At 43.2% G+C, this 6,985-nt stretch overlaps 1 protein-coding gene across 9 annotated transcripts in view; it reads right to left on the bottom strand.

Moving 5' to 3' along the window:
• Nucleotides 1-6,985, bottom strand: part of LOC110532462 (calmodulin-binding transcription activator 1) — a 617,258-nt gene that overhangs the window by 197,420 nt on the left and 412,853 nt on the right. The gene's annotated exons all lie outside the window — the stretch shown is intronic.

Genomic DNA, 6,985 nt, shown 5'->3' with positions numbered 1-6,985 from the left:
CACTGCTCTCATCCAAATGTCTCTGGGCCAACTTGACTCAGGGGGAGACATAACATCTGGTATGAGGAAGCTAATGATTGTGAGAGAAGAGAGGGATAGAGAGGCGGAGCGAGAGAGAAGAGAGTATATGTATGTGTGGGAGCACATGCGTATACGTGCATGTGTGTACGCGCCCGCCTGTTGGTGTGTGTGTAAAGTGTGTGTGTGTGTGTGTGTGTGTGTACGCGCCCGCCTGTTGGTGTGTGTGTAAAGTGTGTGTGTGTGTGTGTGTGTGTGTGTGTGTGTGTGTGTACGCGCCCGCCTGTTGGTGTGTGTGTAAAGTGTGTGTGTGTGTGTGTGTGTGTACGCGCCCGCCTGTTGGTGTGTGTGTGTAAAGTGTGTGTGTGTGTGTGTGTGTGTGTGTGTGTGTGTGTGTGTGTACGCGCCCGCCTGTTGGTGTGTGTGTGTAAAGTGTGTGTGTGTGTGTGTGTGCGTGCGGGCGTGCGCGTCTATGTGTAAATGCGAGGGTAAAGGGAAGACAGAAGGCCAGGTGGAACGGAGACTACTGTCGCTGACTCAACACCTTTCTCATTTTATTACCAAATAATTCATGACAAACAGCTCTGGCGTTTCCCAAAGGTGAGCGCAGGGAGAGAATGAGAGGGGGTTGGGGGAAGAGATGCTACAGAGATTGCATTGTTAATGCAGCATGTCTGTGTCAGTCAGAATGTCACCTCTACCTGATGCAGTCATCTACAGTATGTGTCTCTAACAGATACAGGGTGACAGTGATGGCTCTGGTTTCCTGTTTAGTCACTCCATCAACACACAAAAGGCTGGTGACCTGGAAATCTCATCACCTCAATGGCTACAACAGCAAATGCTTTGTGTCAACAGGATCAATGCCTTTAGAAACTGAAGGAAATGTTCTTTGGGAACATGTAAAGGTCAACTGACCCTTTTTTTTAAACGGCCTGTGTTAGAAACATTCATTGTAGTGACTACCAAGTGTAAATAGGATAATTTGGGTCATAAAGTTAGTCTTGTTCAGAACTTTTTGGAACGTTGGGTATTGATTACTTACATGACCCCTTATGCCAATGATGCCTAACTGCCCAGAGACAATCCGTTGTGGTCCGCCCCCAGCTGCCATGTCAATATGTTGTCAAGTAAGCAAATGGGTGCACATTTTGCTCGGGAAATATGAGTGAAAATGGGCTTCCATTAAAGTTGGTGCAAACGTCCAATGCATTTCAACAACACTGCCAGATGGCCAGGAATGGATTACATCTGACATGGTCACCTCTGCTGCTTGTCAACATTCAAACCACTGGGGTTAGTGAGTATGTTAGCTATGTAGATAGCTACTTTTGGTTATTTAACATTTTATTTGTCACATGCTTCGTAAACAACAGGTGTCAACTAACAGTGAAATGCTTACATATAATATATAGTATAATATCTGCACATTGTTATTTGGCAGAACTCAGCTTTACAGTATTATGTGAAATATTGTTTATTCTACATGGAACTATTACACTTGAAAGTTATAAAAAACACTTTAAGCAAATCTACATAGGTTCAGCAATTGTACTCTTCTCATATTACTTTGTAGGCTACTGACTGATGCAAAGCTTCCTCCTGGAGGAAACTTTGAATTGGTCAATAGCCCTCAGAGTGGTATGAGAAGAGTGTCATCCTCCTGGAGGAAACTTTGAATTGGTCAGTAGCCCTCAGAGTGGTACGAGAAGAGTGTCATCCTCCTGGAGGAAACGTTGAATTGGTCAGTAGCCCTCAGAGTGGTACGAGAAGAGTGTCATCCTCCTGGAGGAAACTTTGAATTGGTCAGTAGCCCTCAGAGTGGTACGAGAAGAGTGTCATCCTCCTGGAGGAAACTTTGAATTGGTCAGTAGCCCTCAGAGTGGTACGAGAAGAGTGTCATCCTCCTGGAGGAAACTTTGAATTGGTCAGTAGCCCTCAGAGTGGTACGAGAAGAGTGTCATCCTCCTGGAGGAAACTTTGAATTGGTCAGTAGCCCTCAGAGTGGTACAAGAAGAGTGTCATCCTCCTGGAGGAAACTTAGAATTAGTCAGTAGCCCTCAAAGTGGTACAAGAAGAGTGTCATCCTCCTGGAGGAAACTTAGAATTAGTCAGTAGCCCTCAAAGTGGTACAAGAAGAGTGTCATCCTCCTGGAGGAAACTTTGAATTGGTCAGTAGCCCTCAGAGTGGTACGAGAAGAGTGTCACCCTCCTGGAGGAAACTTTGAATTGGTCAGTAGCCCTCAGAGTGGTACGAGAAGATAGTCATCCTCCTGGAGGAAACTTTGAATTGGTCAGTAGCCCTCAGAGTGGTATGAGAAGAGTGTCATCCTCCTGGAGGAAACTTTGAATTGGTCAGTAGCCCTCAGAGTGGTACGAGAAGAGTGTCATCCTCCTGGAGGAAACTTTGAATTGGTCAGTAGCCCTCAGAGTGTTACGAGAAGAGTGTCATCCTCCTGGAGGAAACTTAGAATTGGTCAGTAGCCCCCCGAGTAGAATGAGAAGAGTGTCATCCTCCTGCATCTCACATCTGCCTGTTGTCATTGAACTCTGTCTGCTGGACCCATGGGTAGAGGCAGACTCTGTCATATCCAGGATGGACTGTTTTTTGTTGATAAATGTATCTACACTCCAGCTGGGCGATGTTTATGCAATGTCCACAGGTAGCCTATGCCTGTAGGGATATTACTTCTGGGATTTGTCCCCCAGGAAAGATCTAACAGCAGACATAAAGAGAGACAAAACTAGCCAGTTCTAGAATATTCTGTTGTAAGAAAGCTGAGCTGACTTAAGACCGGAAATTCAACTCACTTACATGACCTGATGAAACATTGAAACTAAGTTGCAAGATTATTTTGGAGCAAGGTGTTGTAGAATTAACGCCTTATGAATAGTGATGTGCAGTTCGCTGATGATTGGTTATTTTTCAACAACTATTTTTACTGACTCAAGAGTCATTATTAGTTTCTCTGAGTGACTCGTCCACTGTAGTCATTGTTTGACCTAACTTACTAGTGCTAGCCGCAATGAGTCCTACAGCAGGGTTAATACGCGCTCCTCCGGCCTCAGCGGCTCTAAAGATGTTTGATCGCATGCTGCAAGAATGATTGCAATGAATTGATTATTGAATATTACGATGGATACAGCTTTGTAGAACCAAAACATACACAGCCTCTGCTCAACAAACTCAAACTGGAGAACAAATCATTTGGGGGGCTGCAGTTCACGAACGAGAGTCAAGCAATGCATTCTGCCAAGAGTCGTTCACAATCTAGTCCAGTTATGGCCACATCTAGACCTTGTTTTAAATATATCAAGAAATAATCATATTTGTATGCCTAGCAAACAAACACGTGTACATTGTTTAAAGCACATGTTTAAAAGTCTCAGTCACAAATGACAGCTCCAATAAGCCCCCTGTGGTGAACGACATGTGAACGAGAGGCTTGCAGAATCATGACTCTTTCCAGTCTTCAGCTGATCGTTCGCCGGTAGGAGGTCTTGCATGCTCTGGGCATTACTGACTCAAATGAGTCAAAAGATTCATTATTTTGTGGTAAAAAGAGCTGAACTTCCCATCACTACGTATGAAACACATTCCAGACACTAGCTCTTGCTATCTTGCCATAACTGATTTGACAGAGAAATATCAGCTAGTTAGGTTAGCCGGCTGCAGCTATCCCCAAGCTATGATAGCTTGGCTAAACACAAGGTCAGTGCAGGCTTTAGCCTACACATAACTGAATTAGCTGACCATCTTGAGATGGCAAGTCAGTCTGGAGGGAAGAAGTCCTCAATTTCAAAACATTGTTTTCTCCATAGCAAAGCTAGCTTAGCTTACCTCACTGTTTTTACTACTGGCCTTGTTTGTTGTGATTGAATGGCAAAGACACACTCATGAAACACCCACATCCAACCACACCCCCAAGACAAGCCTTGTTCGCTTTCAGTCATGGCCTCTAGCATTTCTTAATGAACATTGATTAAAAACAAGTGCAAATCAGGAAGTGCATTTGCATTTTAAGGATAAGTCGTGCAAATATTTGAAGAAATGACTTTCATGTGAAATACATCTGATCTGGAAGAGTATCTAACAACCTGTGTGCAGGCTTGTACACCTTTACAACCTGGAGACGTTTGTATTGAGCTGGTATGAATGCAATCTATTTTACAATCAGAAAAGAGATGAAATTAAGTGATCTGAACAAAAAATACAGAAAAAGATCTCCAATCTTAATTTGTAGAGGATCACGTTGAGATCCCTGATTGTGTATTATATCCAGGTCCAAACACACACGTCTTCAATTGCCTCTAACCCTGATGGTGGGTTTGCGTGTGTTGGATCTAAGGGATGTTGACTGGACAGCTTGCTGCTTGGGGAGCTGAGTTCTGAAGGCAGACAGGCACTATGCTTTGATGTCAATGTGAAAGCCAAGAGGCTCTTTCTGCTACGTGAGAGAGCAGATTAGCCTGATTGACGTCTATAAGATGCTAAGGAGGGAGCTGGATAAGAGCTGGATGAGGAGAGAGAGAGCCAGGGTGTTGGAGTGGAATGGAGTTCATTCATGAGTTACGAGACTGTTTCAGTGATGTAGTAAAAGGAAGATAAATCTCCTCACAACAGCCCTGTGAAAAAGATACAACTGACGAGGACTCTGATGAAAGCCACCATGCACAATACTACGGTAGTCATAGGGCTGAGCCACAGCTGATGCACAGACACACATACGCATGCACGCACACACACACACACACACACACACACACACACACACACACACACACACATACACACACACACACATACACACATACACACACACATACACACGGCCACGTAGTACATGTATAACTCCTTGAACACACCTAAACTCTCCTAATAAAACGGGAATGTGTGTACAGTACACAATGAAATGAGCATTAACACAACACACAAACCAATGGCAATGTGTTTATACACATTGACCATCTCAGTATCTTCTGTCAACTTCTTTTCTCAAGGAGACGTCCTTCTTAGGAGACACAGTGAGGGACACTAATATAAATATCAGGACAAACATCTGATATAAATATCAGGACAAACAGCTGATATAAATATCAGGACAAACATCTGATATAAATATCAGGACAAACATCTGATATAAATATCAGGACAAACAGCTGATATAAATATCAGGACAAACAGCTGATATAAATATCAGGACAAACATCTGATATAAATATCAGGACAAACAGCTGATATAAATATCAGGACAAACAGCTGATATAAATATCAGGACAAACAGCTGATATAAATATCAGGACAAACATCTGATATAAATATCAGGACAAACAGCTGATATAAATATCAGGACAAACAGCTGATACAATATCAGGACAAACAGCTGATATAATATCAGGACAAACAGCTGATATAAATATCAGGACAAACAGCTGATATAAATATCAGGACAAACATCTGATATAAATATCAGGACAAACAGCTGATATAATATCAGGACAAACAGCTGATATAATATCAGGACAAACAGCTGATATATTATCAGGACAAACAGCTGATATAAATATCAGGACAAACAGTTGATATAATATCAGGACAAACAGCTGATATAATATCAGGACAAACAGCTGATATAATATCAGGACAAACAGCTGATATATTATTAGGACAAACAGCTGATATAAATATCAGGACAAACAGCTGATATAAATATCAGGGCAAACAGCTGATAGTATTATTAGGACAAACAGCTGATAAAAATATCAGGACAAAGACCTGATATAAATATCAGGACAAACAGAGGATATAAATATCAGGACAAACAGTGGAAAGGTAAGAGGGTAAGAGCTCCTCTGAGCCTCTCTCCCTCACAAGGACAAATGGCTGCCGTCCCCCATGCTGTGGTGGGGCTGTGGCAGTGCTGTCTGTCTGTCCCTGTGTCCCTGGGCTTAAGAAAGCAGGCTGGCTTGAGGTTAAGAGGACTGACCACCATGGCCGTCATGCTGCTTTTAGAACCTCAGTCTCTCTGCCTCCCTCTATAGAGAAACACATGAGAGTCATGTCCTGGCAGGAAGAGTCCTGGCTGGTTTGTGCACAAATGTGTGGACATCCCTGTTAGTGAGCATTTTTCTTTGCCAAGATAATCTATCCAACTGACAGGTGTGGCATGTCAAGAAGCTGGTGAAAGTATGATAATTACACAGGTGCACCTTGTGCTGGGGACAATAAAAGGCCACTTTAAAATGTGCAGTTTTTCGCACAACACAATGCCACAGATGTCTCAAGTTTGAGGTGAGCATGTCGAATGCAGGAATGTCCACCGGAGCTGTTGGGGGGAGGGGGGGGGGGGGGGGGGTGCTGAGGAGTATTTCTGTCTGTAATAAAACAAATTCTGATTGGCTGGGACTGGCTCCCCAATGGGTGGGACTGGCTGCCAAGTGGGTGGGCCTATGCACTCCTAGGCCCTCCCATGGCTGCACCTCTACCCAGTCATTTAAAAAGTCATCCATAGATTAGGGCCTAAAGAATTTATTTAAATGATTTGAACTGTAGTTTAGAGCACTAGAACTCATCACTGAACTTTAAACCCTGTGAGAGTGTAAACAGAAGGTTGAGGAGATTTTAATCAGGATTTTAATCAATTCAAACTCTTTTGATCTTGGTGTTTGAAACAACTCAAAAACCAATTCAAACAACAGCATTCAGATGCATTATCTTCTGCGGAGACTAAAGTGGCCTTGGACGTACAATGTTCAAACCATTGAAGAAAACACCTGTCACCTACCCAGACATCACAGAGTGCTAGGGATTATCATTCCCTGTCTATGTATTAGGACAGCAAACCAGGGGCATTGACAGTTATACACACCCAGTGAAAATGAAGTGAGAGAGGCCTCATCTCATCTCACACATGGCTGACTCACACCTCTCCTCCTCTTCCATATTCACACCCATCAGCCCACCTCC

The sequence above is a fragment of the Oncorhynchus mykiss genome, chromosome 9 (genome assembly GCF_057628025.1).
Source record: "Oncorhynchus mykiss isolate SJ-2025 chromosome 9, ASM5762802v1, whole genome shotgun sequence".
In the NCBI taxonomy this organism is placed as follows: Eukaryota; Metazoa; Chordata; class Actinopteri; order Salmoniformes; family Salmonidae; genus Oncorhynchus; species Oncorhynchus mykiss.
The sequence above is the reverse complement of the archived record's forward strand: the minus strand, read 5'-3'. Positions and strand labels throughout refer to the sequence as shown.